Source organism: Pristiophorus japonicus, chromosome 8 (assembly GCF_044704955.1).
Source record: "Pristiophorus japonicus isolate sPriJap1 chromosome 8, sPriJap1.hap1, whole genome shotgun sequence".
Lineage (NCBI taxonomy): Eukaryota > Metazoa > Chordata > Chondrichthyes > Pristiophoridae > Pristiophorus > Pristiophorus japonicus.
In genome coordinates this window covers 8,364,133-8,377,460 of record NC_091984.1, presented here as the reverse complement: position 1 = coordinate 8,377,460, position 13,328 = coordinate 8,364,133, and the positions used below count along the sequence as shown (strand labels likewise).

The 13,328-nt window shown below is 45.0% G+C and overlaps 1 long non-coding RNA gene across 1 annotated transcript; it reads left to right on the top strand.

Annotated features, from left to right (window-relative positions):
* Window positions 1-324: 324 nt before the first annotated feature.
* On the top strand, window positions 325-10,640 carry LOC139268397 (uncharacterized). The gene is made up of 2 exons (XR_011594019.1): window positions 325-2,221; window positions 7,185-10,640. It is a non-coding gene; the product is annotated as an uncharacterized lncRNA (long non-coding RNA).
* The last annotated feature ends 2,688 nt before the right edge of the window (window positions 10,641-13,328 follow it).

Below are 13,328 nucleotides of genomic sequence, written 5' to 3'. Positions count from 1 at the left end.
AAAAACCAGATAAAAACCCAGGCCAATTTAGGGAGAATAAATCTGGGAAAATTCCTCTCTGACCCATCCAGGCGGTCGACATTTGTCCAGGAGATCACACCGTGGCCATATTCTATTCCCTGAAGTACTTAACATTATATCTGTGCCGTCCAATAAAAGGTCATCCAGTCTAACTCCAATTACCAGCTCTACGTCCGTAACCCCGCAGGTTACTGCATTTTAAGTGACAATCCAAATATCTCTTAAAAGTGCTGAGGGTTTCTGCATCCACCACTCTTCCAGGCAACCTCTGCATAAAGAAGCCCCCCCATCAAATACCCTCTAAACCTTCCACCAACCACCTTAAAACTATGCCCCCTCATAATAGACCTCTCCACCAATGGAAATAGACCCATATTATCCACTATGTCCAGGCCCCTCAATATTTTGTACACCTCAATGAGTTCTCCTCTCAACCTCCTCTGTTCCAATGAGAACAAGCCAAGTCTATCCAATTGTCCTCGTAATTAAGATTCTCGATTCCAGGCAGCATCCCTTTAAATCTCCTCTGCACCCTCTCTCGTGCAATCACGTCCTTCCTATAATACGGCGAACAAAACTGCGCTCAGTACTCCAGCTGTGGTCTCACCAAAGTATTGTACATTTTAAGCTTAACCTCCCTGCTCTTATATTCCATAAAGACAAGCATTCCGTATGCCTTCTGAACCACCTTATCCATTTGGCCTGCTACTTTCAGAGATCTGTGGACAAGCACTCCAAGGTCTCTTTGTTCATCGACACTATTAAGTGGCTTACAGCTTAAAGTATCTACCCTTTCCTTAATAGCCCTCCCAAAGTGCATCACCTCACACTCTCTCAATGAAATTCCATTTTCTACTGCTCTGCCCACCTGACCACTAGATTGATAGCCTCCTGCAGCCCATGACTTTCCTCTTCATTTTCAACCATAGACATGCTGACTTACCCCACACTGAGTCTGAAAGTGTGCAATGTCTTATTATACCGTTCACACCCCGAGCCTGCTGAAATGACAAGTGAACTCATCCATGTCCACTGGCCAGAAGCCCATTCCTCCTGAATGTCGCAGCATTACCTGAAGAGCCTAATGGCTGTAGCCCAAATGCCTGGACACTGTGCCCCAAGACCACCATCTCTTGTTCAGATGATGTGACAAAGGACAACTGTAGAAACATTCCTGGCCGAGAGATAGACATCAAGAATGCTCAACTGGAGACATATCTTCATCTGTTGAGCCTTCTGGATGAATATCTCTCACTCTCAGTGTGGATGGTGACCAGTAGTTCCTCTGATGGTCAAACATAGAAACATAGAAACATAGAAATTTACAGTGCAAAAGGAGGCCATTTCGGCCTACCATGTCCGCTCCGGCCAACAAAGAGCCGCACGGCCCTTGGTCAGCAGCCCTCAAGGTTACATATTGTAAGGGATAAATTGTAAGGTTGCAAATAGGTGGTCAGAATTAAACTGAAGGTAGTGAACTTATAAATTGCCGATGTATGTAACACTTGCTTTTTAGGTACAGTACACTTATGTACATTAAACTATAGCTTAACCTTAGTAATACTAAAACAGCCAAAGTCAGCAGTTTTATTTAAAGTCCCTGAGGAAGAGATAAGAGGAAGCCTGTACATCCACACTAAGTGTCGGATAGTCTGGGGTAGAGGGCAAAACATAGAAACATAAAAACTTAGAAATTAGGTGCAGGAGCAGGCCATTCGGCCCTTCGAGTCTGCACCGCCATTCAATAAGATCATGGCTGATCATTCAACCTCAGTATCCCTTTCCTGCTTTCTCTCCATGCTCCTTGGTCCCTTTGGCCATAAGGAACAAAACAATGATGAGAGATGGACAGTTGCATGTACCACTCAGAGCCCGTCTGATAAGAGTCGACAAATCAATGCAACTTCGCAGATAACAATAGACCTATCGAAGATTTTGTGGGAGGATAGCTCCTCTCCTAAACCTGTATAATTTATGCTTGAAAACTCTTGTATTTCGGAGGTTCCACGACTGAACCTTCCCGTGCATTGCTCGTAATAAAACCAGTAAACCTGAGGTTTTGTTTGTTTACTTCCGTGGTTATTATACCGAGGTATCGATTAACTATATCAGTTAGTCCACCTTGAGGGAGAGAAGCCTCCTTTTTACCCCACGAACAGGATGCAGACCCTCTGACCTGGATGATGTGACCTGAATGACAGTGAGTATGTTTTGTACCACCTGCAGCTGTAGCATTGACGGGGAAGGAGGTAATCTGCATAAAGAATTAGAAGGGGTAATCTGTCGAACAAGTTATAGCGAACCACGGAAGGACGAAAACCAAGGGTGGGATAGGTGTATTGCCTGAAAAAGAAGGACTACAACCTAAGGGGGAGAGGACCCAGCGATCGTTGGAGGAAAAGTAAGGTGTATGTCCCGAAGTGTGACACGGTAATAACACGGAGAAGCCGGTATTGATCGTGTGCTGCGCAAACAAAGAAGGAATACAACCTAAAAAGTGGGATTAGACCCCAGGATCCTCGTAAACTGGCCAGTGGGATAAAATGCCGGCTGAGAAAAATGGAAAATTATTAAAAACAAAGAAAACTGCTGGAAAAACACGTTGAATTTACAAAGGACAGCGTGTTTTTATCAAAAGATAAAAATGCGACCTTGAAAGCTGCAGCTGCTGGAAAGAGAAACAAAGATGTTTAGGAAAATGGACTGGAGGAAGATCATCAAAATACAAAACCTCATTTGAAGAAAGGAGATTTAAATTGTCTGTGAAAAAGATATTGGTTTAAATATAAAAACTTACGTGTTAAACCTGACACAGCTTTGTGCTGAGAGAGAGAAACAAAGATGTTTAACGATGGACCAGAGGAAGGTCATCAAAAAAAAACTATTACATTCTGATTCAAAAGGGGAAAAAAATCCAAGTTATGTGACTCAGCAAAGGAAGGAAAAAAACTGGGAATTAGAGAATTCTTTAAAAAGATGGAACCGGCACGCAAGTTTAGATTTTGTGCCAAGAGAAATAAAACACAAGATTTGCTCAGTGAATGGGACCGTAAAAACAAAATGCTGGAATGTATATAGCTTGTGGGAAAATTGGATTTTAGTAAACAAACTAGTTGTTAAAAATGTGTGGTCTCGTCTTAAATCAATGAAACCATCTTTGGCAAGTATTTGAATTGGAAGTTTAGAGAAATTGGAGTTTAATCTAAAATGCTGACTTTCCCAATGAGAAGGTTTTATTATGACAACTTTACGAATGATTTCTGCTGTTTTAACGGATTCCTAATTCCTAAGCAAGTTTTGAAGTCACAAAGATTTGGGAAAAAATTTACGGATGATTACACGAAGTCACGTAATGATGTCAGGCCTTCTTGCAAACCTGTAAAGGAGTTAACCCTTTCCATTGAGAGCTGTTTTATATTGGACATTATTAATTTGGATTTCTTAATAAAAGAAAGAAGACTCACCTGAGAGACAGAGGAAATGGTGGGATAGTCAGAATAAAAATAAAACGAAGAAAGCCTATGTAATAATACTCACCAGAGGCCAGATAGATACTCAAACAAAACAAATTCAAGAGTTGGAAGCTAAGATAAATAAGCTGGAAGAGATAAAGACAAGACCAGATGGATAGTGCAGTGCACAGCCAGTGCACCATCACCTACGGTAATAGAGCCAATGTACCCCACGGTGGGTAAGTGCAGTCCTCAAACCCACCCTAACAGTAAACCAGACTGGGATAACGAGTGCGGAGTAGAGTGGGCCCCGGCACATGATAATGGCTATTTATCAGCAGCACCGATACGCACTACCACCATTCCCTCCAACGGACGTAGTGCAGCACACATTACCATACAGGAGGTACCCCTCAGCCCACAGGAGAGACAAATTCGATTGAATATGTTCCCAACCCCGAAGGCAAATAGTAGGAATACAGAATTCTGACAAAAGATTGGAGTAGAATACTGAATGTGATTCAGAAGGCAGGGAAAGGGTAGGGGAGTTCGGGGAACGAAAGTGGATTGAATACAAAAACCATTCTGGGGCTGATGACACTGACAGAAATGTGCAGCACCCTTGAAAACGTTTAAAGACGGACTAGGAGAGGCACATCAAAAGATAATTAAGTTAGGATTTAAGATAGGAGATGATTACGATGAAACTTTGGAATGGGCAGAACATGTAGCGGAGTTAAAGTTAGAACAAAGGGAGAAAATAGCAAAAATAGCAGCAACAGCGGTAGCAGCAGAGATGAAGGAGGAGGAGACACACCCCGCACAGCTCCACTGATATGTTTTAACTGCAATCAGGGAGGTCACTTCAGTCGGGATTGTCCGCAGAAAAGGAAAGGTTGCAGAAGTTCTGATGGGAAATGTCACAATTGTGGTAAACTTGGACATTTGGCCAAAGATTGTTGGAGTAAGGGAGGGGGCGCAGGAAGGCGAGGCCCCCAACAGGTAAAGAAGGGAACACCATTAACCAGGGAAGAGCTGATGGACAGGCTCAGACAGGTACCAGCACCACTGCCACCACTGCCCCCACCTGAGACCCCTCCAACGAGGATATTATCAACAAGCTCCGATTAGCCAGTACACGCTAGGGGTTGCTGGCCCCCGGCGGATGTATGGGATCACAGCTAGGGCATTCAAGGATGTTTATTAGTGCAGTGTTTGGGGGCCAGCACTGCGATATGCTTGTAGACACAAGAGCATCCGTTTCAATTACCAAGGTAGATTTGCCCTGGACCGGCAGGATTGTAAACATACAAGCAGTGGGTGGGGGACATCAGAAAGCAACCCTACGTGAGATGGTGTTATTAGAAGTACAGGGAGTAATGTTACCTACTCAGTTTTGCTGCTGTCAGAACACAGAGGGCACCATATTGGGCATCGATACCGTAACGGAGATAGGGGTACTGATAGATCCCCAGCTTAACTAGATAATTTTGGGGGATAAGCACGGAAACCGAATTAAGTTCAAACACCCGGGACACCAGCAGCAACGACTGGCCGGAATAACCCCAATCCAACCCGAGTGGGAAAAAAAGGGTGTGTGGGGTAGTGTGTGTCAATTATACCCGACTCTGTGGGCACAATACAGGCAAGATTGTGGATTAGCAGAGACACCACCCATCAAAATTCCTGGACCCGAACACAAAGCTCACTGACAGTACCCATTAAGACCCGAAGCTGAGGCACCGGTCTGTCAGATAGTGCAAGAATTAGAGAAGCGAGGGTTAGTGAAACAGTTAATAGCCTCCACTAATTCACCTGTGTGGCCGGTAAAGAAACCTGACAAATCTTACCGACTAACTATCGATTACACCGCCCTGAATAAGGTGACTCCCTGAGAACACCCAAAAGTGGTAAGTCCGACCACAATTGTTAATGACCTGGATCGAGAACATAAGACATTCACCGTGCTGGATATTGCAAATTGATTTTGGGTCATACCTTTGGACAAAGATTCCCAAAGGAAATTTGCCTTAAAGGGAAAACAATACACATGGACCAGAGTGCCACAGGGATTCCATAATAGCCCGAGCATATTTCATCGAGTATTGTCAGGGATTTTGGAACCAGTAGACGTAGGAGAAGGAAGCATCCTTTTGCAGTATGTGGATGATATCCTGATTGCCTCCAGCACAGAACAACAACACGTACTGGCTTTAACTACAGTTCTAGGAGCTCGACAGAGCGCAGGATTAAAATAAATCCCAGGAAAGTGCAGGTGGGAAGGAGTGAAGTAACATATGTAGGATACATAATATCACAAGGGAAGAGACAGATGCCCGAGGACAGAAAGGAGGCAATTCAATCAATGCCCAGGCCAGGAACCATGAAACGGGTCAGGCAGGTACTAGGGCTATTCAACCACTGCAGAAATTTTATTCCCCAATATGCCAAGATGGCCCAACCTATACAGGACCTGGTCAAAGGGGGAAACCCTCCCAAGAGCCCGTAAACTGGGGCCCAGATCAGGAAACTGCATTTGTGTGATTAAAACAAGCTGTCACAAGTACTCCAGCCTTGGGACTACCAGACCAGAATAGGCCCTTTCACATCTATACCTACCATAGTAACAATCATTATAACACATAGTGACTCAATTACATGGGGACAGGCATAGACCAGTGGCATATTACTCAGGTAAACCGCAACCCGTAGCCACAGGACTGTCCAGGTGCGTTGCTGCCCTAGACTGTGCGGCAAGGGCCATCAGATTTAGTGAACCAATAATAATGTCAGGATGCATTATCCTACATACCCAGCATATCTTAGCAGAATTACTGAACACTGGAAGGCTAAAAACGGTATCTGATGCACGAAGGGCAGGGTGGGAAGCAATGCTCTTACCCCCCAATGGGACGGTAACAATAATAAAAGACAACTGTAACAACCCTGCAGGGTGGATCATTACGGAGGGAGAGGAGCATCAGTGTAGCCCAACAGGAGAAGACAAGGGAAGTAGTCAGGCAAGTGAAACCCCGCTTGAGGAGGCAGACATGGATCTATATGTAGATGGATCTCGGTGCTATATCAATGGGACACCACGGATGGGATGGGTCGTGGTAGATAGCAGCGGACAGGTTAGAAGGGAAGGACGGTTAGAAGGGGGCCTATCAGCTCAAGTGGCTGAATTCGTGGCTCTCACTGAGGCTCTGAGGCTGGCTAGGGGAAAAAGAGTAAACATCTATACAGACAGTCGGTATGGTTTTGGAGTAGTGCGTGATTATATGATAGCCTGGAGCAGACGGGGATACATGACCTCAGGAGGAGAGCCAATTAAACATGAGGAGATTGTTAAACACCGAGTGGAAGCCTCCCTCCTACCCCAGGAGTGTGCGATAATAAAGGTCAAAGTACACATAAAAATTAATGCTCAGTATCAACAGGGGAATGCATGGGCAGACGAGGCAGGCAAGTGGGTGTCAGAGATGGGTACAGTGGCCGGGGAAGCCCAGGTCGGAGCATGTACAATCGGGCCTGAGGAAATAAACATGCTTAAGGTACAGGGAGAAGCCACTCCACAGGAAAAGGAGGGGTGGAAGCAGAGAGGGGCCCAACAAGGCAGCAACGGGATATGGAAGAATGATGGGAAAGTGGTGGCCCCGGAATGCATCCAGGGGAGCCTATTAAATTTATATCATGTGTATGTCCATAAAGGTAGAACCAACACGATAAGCTCGATGTCCAGGTGCTGGTGGTGGAAGAGAATGGGTCGAGATATAGAGGACCACTGTAGAAGGTGCGTGATATGTGCAAAATACAACCCATGGGGGAAAGTAAAGGTCAGAATGGGACATCAGCCCTGACCGAAAGGATCCTGGGAAAACTCGCAGATAGATGTCGAGTGCAGGCGCCATCAATAAAGCATGTACCATGATCGCACAAATTTGTCACGCGATATTGAAGCCAATGATCCTGTATTTGTACTCAACTATGGACATGGTCCCAAATGGCTTGCTGGCACTGTCATAGCCAAAGAAGAGAGTAGAGTGTTTCAGATCAAACTCGCAAATGGACTAACTTGCAGAAAGCATTTAGACCAAACCAAACTGCGATTCATAGACAGCCACGAGCAAAACCTGAAGAGGACACAACCAGCTTCGACTCTCCGATACACACCCAAGTGGCAACCGACATCACGGTTGACCAGGAAGCTGAACTCATCATCCCCAGCAGCCCAGCAAGGTCAGCTGCGCAGCAGCCCAGCGAAGGCCCAACCAACTCACCTGCACCTGCATTTGTACCGAAACGATCGACTAGGGAGCCGAAAGCCCCAGATCGTCTCACCCTGTAAACAAGTGAACTATTGACTTTGGGAGGGAGTGATGTTATATATGCAACACGATGTAACCAGCATTCTACCGCCACCAGAGGGCGGATCTGTTGGAGTCCCAAGGGATCCCAGCATCCCTTGGCAGCACTGTATATAAGCAGGCCTCCCATGCTGAACCAGCATTCTGGAGTTGGAATAAAGAGATTAATGTCACACTTACTCACGTCTTCAGTACTCAGTTACATTGCTTTATTCGAGACGTAACAAGTTGAATAAAGAATCTAAAACAATGATGGTGACGGACGGAGCAACAGTAGACTTAAATAACAGACATAAAACAATGCAACGAGGAAACAAAACAACATTGGGGATGGGCCAGTAATATGGGACCAATAATTAGTGGGAATAAGACCAGGGTGTGTTTTATAATCAGAAGGGACAGAGATACTGTACCCGGGGGAAGGGGGTGCAGATTTCACTCAACATCTATGAATGGTGATGGAGGGATATCTCCCGAGATAGACCCAACAACACGGCCCCACCCACTACTTTAACAACAGTGAGTACTACCAGAGCCCCGACCATCACACCACCAACATCACAAACGTGTCCAACTATGAACGCTGGGTCAAAAGGGGGATTGATTAATCAGACCAAGGATAAGATACACTTCGAGGTACGACAGCGAATAATTACTGTATTCCTAAATTTAAACACTATAACCACCCTCAACTTCTGCGAGTTAAACACTATAAGACTGTATAGAAACCTGACCCTGTGAGCACATAAGGCCCGGAATCAAAAACCATGAAGTTTTACGTGGAAAGATGGTCATGTAAAAAATGGGACTGAGGAAAAAGAGGGATACTAGAAATGGTACGAGGCGGGATACACAGAAGGATACGCGGCAGGAGCTACAATGGTAAACACTATAGAGCTACGCACAATAGATAATCGAGTTAATGCTCTAACACGAACCTTTCAGGGATTTCTGGAAAGGGATGAGGATAATGAAAAGTTAGAGGCACTACTGGGTGATGGCGCAGAAAGGGAATTATTACAAGTGGCCCACACATTGCGAGAACTATAAATGAATCGAGGATCTTAAGTAAAACCATACAGACAGAACTAGTATATACAGGATATGGAGCATGTTTGCTCAATGGAATACAACATAACCGAGAGCAGCTTCAGAATGGAAAGGTGCCGGATTGGATAACACTTGATGTATTAACCAACTAGAACTTGGACAAAAACGTGACTCATGCCTGCGAGGTGCGGAGAAACAGTCATGCTTGGGTCCCAAAGGCCAGATGTGTAACCGGACTATGAATATACTCGGTTTTGTATTAACTATACCACAGTATGATGTGACATAGGGAGATCCTCCGTACCAAACAATGCAGGAGAAATAAGAAATCAAACTCGCGTGCGGTACCATGACAAACCCGAAATGTAACTGAAGAGAACAACATTACTAAGAGTCTCAACAAAGATGATTGTTATAAAAATAACCAAGTTGCTTTTTGTCGAGATCCACTACGAATGATCAAAGATGACTGTGGATATAACCATGTGGACGGGTGCACCTTGAATATTACCCCGCTAACACAGGACTACTAAATTATCGCTGTTCCACGAGGAAATGGAGTTTGATGTTTGAGCGCCATGGCAACTGAAATGAAGAAAGGAACACCTCATTATGGATATGACTTCCGCTTTACTCCGCTTGACGAGACAGATATAAACGGGTTTATTATAACCCCTGAACTAAAGGAGGAACGATCGATGCGACAATGATGGACATTCCCTGGGGAGGTTATGTGAAGGCCATCGGGCACAAGGAAAACCGATACTCGAACTGAATGAGGAACAAACTCGACTGAATTGGACACCATTCAACAACATAAAGGATACCCCAGGTGGGCTGTAAATTCGGCAGAATAGAGAAGATCCCAAGTGAGGAAACATAGAAGAAACAGAGGATACCCCAGGCGGGGCATAATTCAAAAACCGAGAAAATGTTGGCTAAAAAGGACTTATATACGAACTATGCTGCACTAAATGTACTGGTTATAGTGCAAGGGAGCTAATCTTGCTAGTATTATTCTTTAAAAAGATGTAACCGACGGAAGAGGCAGGTCCTAACCCATACAATAGTTAAACATTGAATAAAGGGAAATCGTACAGTCCGTCATAAAGGACTTACTTAGTATAACCTTGATGGGAAAGCCAACAGGTAGATCCTGCAGCTCGGGAAGTAGCGCTACCCAAGCGAAAGGACAACTCTGGAAGCTCACCCGTGAGGTATTAATTGGGAAGTGGCCTATCCTGGGAGTATACCATAAGGGGGGAATTGTAAGGGATAAATTGTAAGGTTGCAAACAGGGGGTCAGAATTAGGCTGAAGGTAGTGAACTTATAAATTGCCTGTGTATGTAACACTTGTTTGTATAGGTATAGCACACTTATACACATTAAACTATAGCTTAACCTTCGTAACACTTAAACAGCCGAAGTCAGCAGTTTTGTTTAAAAGTCCCTGAGGAAGAGATAAGGAAGCCAGTACAGCCACACTAGGTGTCAGATAGACTGGGGTAGAGGGCAAAATGGAACACAACATTGATGAGAGATGGACAGTTGCATGTACCACTCAGAGCCCGTCTGATAAGAGTGGACAAATCAATGTAACTTCGCTGATAACAATAGACCTATCGATGATTTGTAGGAGAATAGCTCCTCTCCAAAACCTTTATAAATTATGCTTGAAACCGCTTGTATTTGGGAGGTTCTACGACTGAACCTTCCCGTGCATGCTCGTAATAAAACCGGTAAACCTGAGGTTTCGTTTCTTTACTTCCGTGGTCGTTATATATTGGGAAGCTGGGCGAGGTGTCAATTAACTATATCAGTTCGTCCGCCTGGAAGGAGAGAAGCCTCCTTTTTGCAGTAACACATATAAACCTATGAACACTGACGGAAAGGCATAGAGCACCCAGCCCAACCAGTCTGCCTCACACAACTGCGACACCCCTTATACTGAAACATTCGACACTCCACCCCAACCGGAGCCATGTGATCTCCTGGAGTGCAAAAATCAGCTAAAGATCCAGGCCAATTTAGGGATAAAAAATCTGGGAAAATTCCTCTCCGACCCATCCAGGTGATCGAAACTAGTCCAGGAGATCACCCTGGCTGTATTCTATTCCCTGCAGTACTTACCATTATATCTGCAGCGTCCAACAATAGATCATCCAGTCTAATCCCAATTACCAGCTCTAGGTACGTCACCCTGCAGGTTACGGCACCTTAAGTGCCCATCCAACCATCTCTTAAAAGTGGAGAGTGTTTCTGCATCCACCACTCTTCCAGGCAGCGAGTTCCAGATCCCCACAATCCTCTGCATAAAGAAGCCCCCCCTCAAATCGCCTCTAAACTTTAAAACAATGCCCCCTCATAATAGACCCCTCCAACAATCGAAATAGACCCTTATTATCCACTCTGTCCAGGCCCCTCAATATTTTGTACACCTCGATGAGGCCTCCTCTCAACCTACTCTGTTCCAATGAGAACAAACCCAGCCTATCCAATCTGTCCTCATAACTAAGATTCTCCAATCCAGACAGCATCCGAGTAAATCTCCTCTGCACCCTCTCTAATGCAATCTCGTCCTTCCTACAATACGACGAGCAGAACTGCATGCAGTACTCCAGCTGTGGCCTAACCAAAGTACAAAACAATTTAAGCATAACCACCTTGCTCTTATATTCTATGCCTCGGCCAATAAAGACAAGCATTCCGTATGCTTTCTGAACCACCTTATCCACCTGGCCTGCTACTTTCAGGGATCTGTGGACAAGCACTCCAAGGTCACTTTGTTCGTCTACACTATTAAGTGGCCTACCGCTCAATGTGTATACCCTTTCTTATAGCCCTCCTAAAGTGCAGCCCCTCACACTTCTCTCAAATAAATTCCATTTGATACTGCTCTGCCCACTTGACCACTAGATTGATATCCTCCTGCTGCCCAAGACTTTCCTCATCATTATCAACCATAGACATGCTGACTTACCCCACACCGAGTCTGAAAGTGTACAATGTCCTATTATAACGTTCACACCCTGACCCAGCTGAAATGACAAGTGAACTCATCCATGTCTATTGGCCTTGATGCCCATTCCTCCTGAATGTTGCAGCATTGCTTCAAGAGCCTGATGGCTACAGCCCAAATGCCTGGAGGACACTGTGCCCCAAGACCACCATCTCTTGTTCAGATGCTGCGACAAAGGAGAACTGTGGAAACATTCCTGGCCAAGTGATAGACATCATAAATGCTCAACTGGAGACATATCTTCATCAGTTGAGCCTTCTGGATGACTATCTCTCACTCTCAGTGTGGATGGTGACCAGTATGCTCACTAGTAGATAGTTCCTCTGATGGTCAAACATAGAAATATAGAAATTTATAGCGTAGAAGAAGACCATTTCGGCCAATCGTATCCGCGCCGGCTGACAAAGAGCCACACCGTCTTGGTCAGCAGCCCTAAAGGTTACATATAAACCTATGAACAATGACAGAAAGGCAAAGAGTACCCAGCCCAACCAGTTGGCCTCACACAACTGCGACACCCCTTATACTGAAAACATCTACACTCCACCCCAACCGGAGCGATGTGATCTCCTGCAAAAGGCAAAAACCAGATAAAAACCCAGGCCAATTTAGGGAGAAAAAATCTGGGAAAATTCCTCTCCGACCCATCCAGGTGATCGGTACACTAGTCCAGGAGATCACACCGTGGCCGTATTCTATTCCCTGCTCTACTTACCATTATATCTGTGCCGTCCAACAAAAGTTCATCCAGTCAAACTCCAATTACCAGCTCTACGTCCGTAACCCTGCAGGTTACTGCACTTTAAGTGACAATCCAAATATCTCTTAAAAGTGCTGAGGGTTTCTGCATCCACCACTCTTCCAGGCAGCGAGTGCCAGATCTCCACAAACCTCTGCATAAAGGAGCCCCCCCCCATCAAATACCCTCTAAACCTTCCACCAACCACCTTAAAACTATGCCCCCTCGTAATAGACCTCTCCACCAATGGAAATAGACCCTTATTATCCACTATGTCCAGGCCCCTCAATATTTTGTACACCTCAATGAGTTCTGCTCTCAACGTCCTCTGTTCCAATGAGAACAAGCCAAGTCTATCCAATTGTCCTCGTTAATAAGATTCTCGATTCCAGGCAGCATCCCTTTAAATCTCCTCTGCACCCTCCCCAGTGCAATCACGTCCTTCCTATAATACGGCGACCAAAACTGCGCTCAGTACTCCAGCTGTGGTCTCACCAAAGTATTGTACAATTTAAGCATAACCTCCCTGCTCTTATATTCCATAAAGACAAGCATTCCCTATGCCTTCTTAACCACCTTATCCATCTGGCCTGCTACTTTCAGGGATCTGTGGACAAGCACTCCAAGGTCTCTTTGTTCATCGACACTATTAAGTGGCTCACCGCTTAAAGTGTCTACC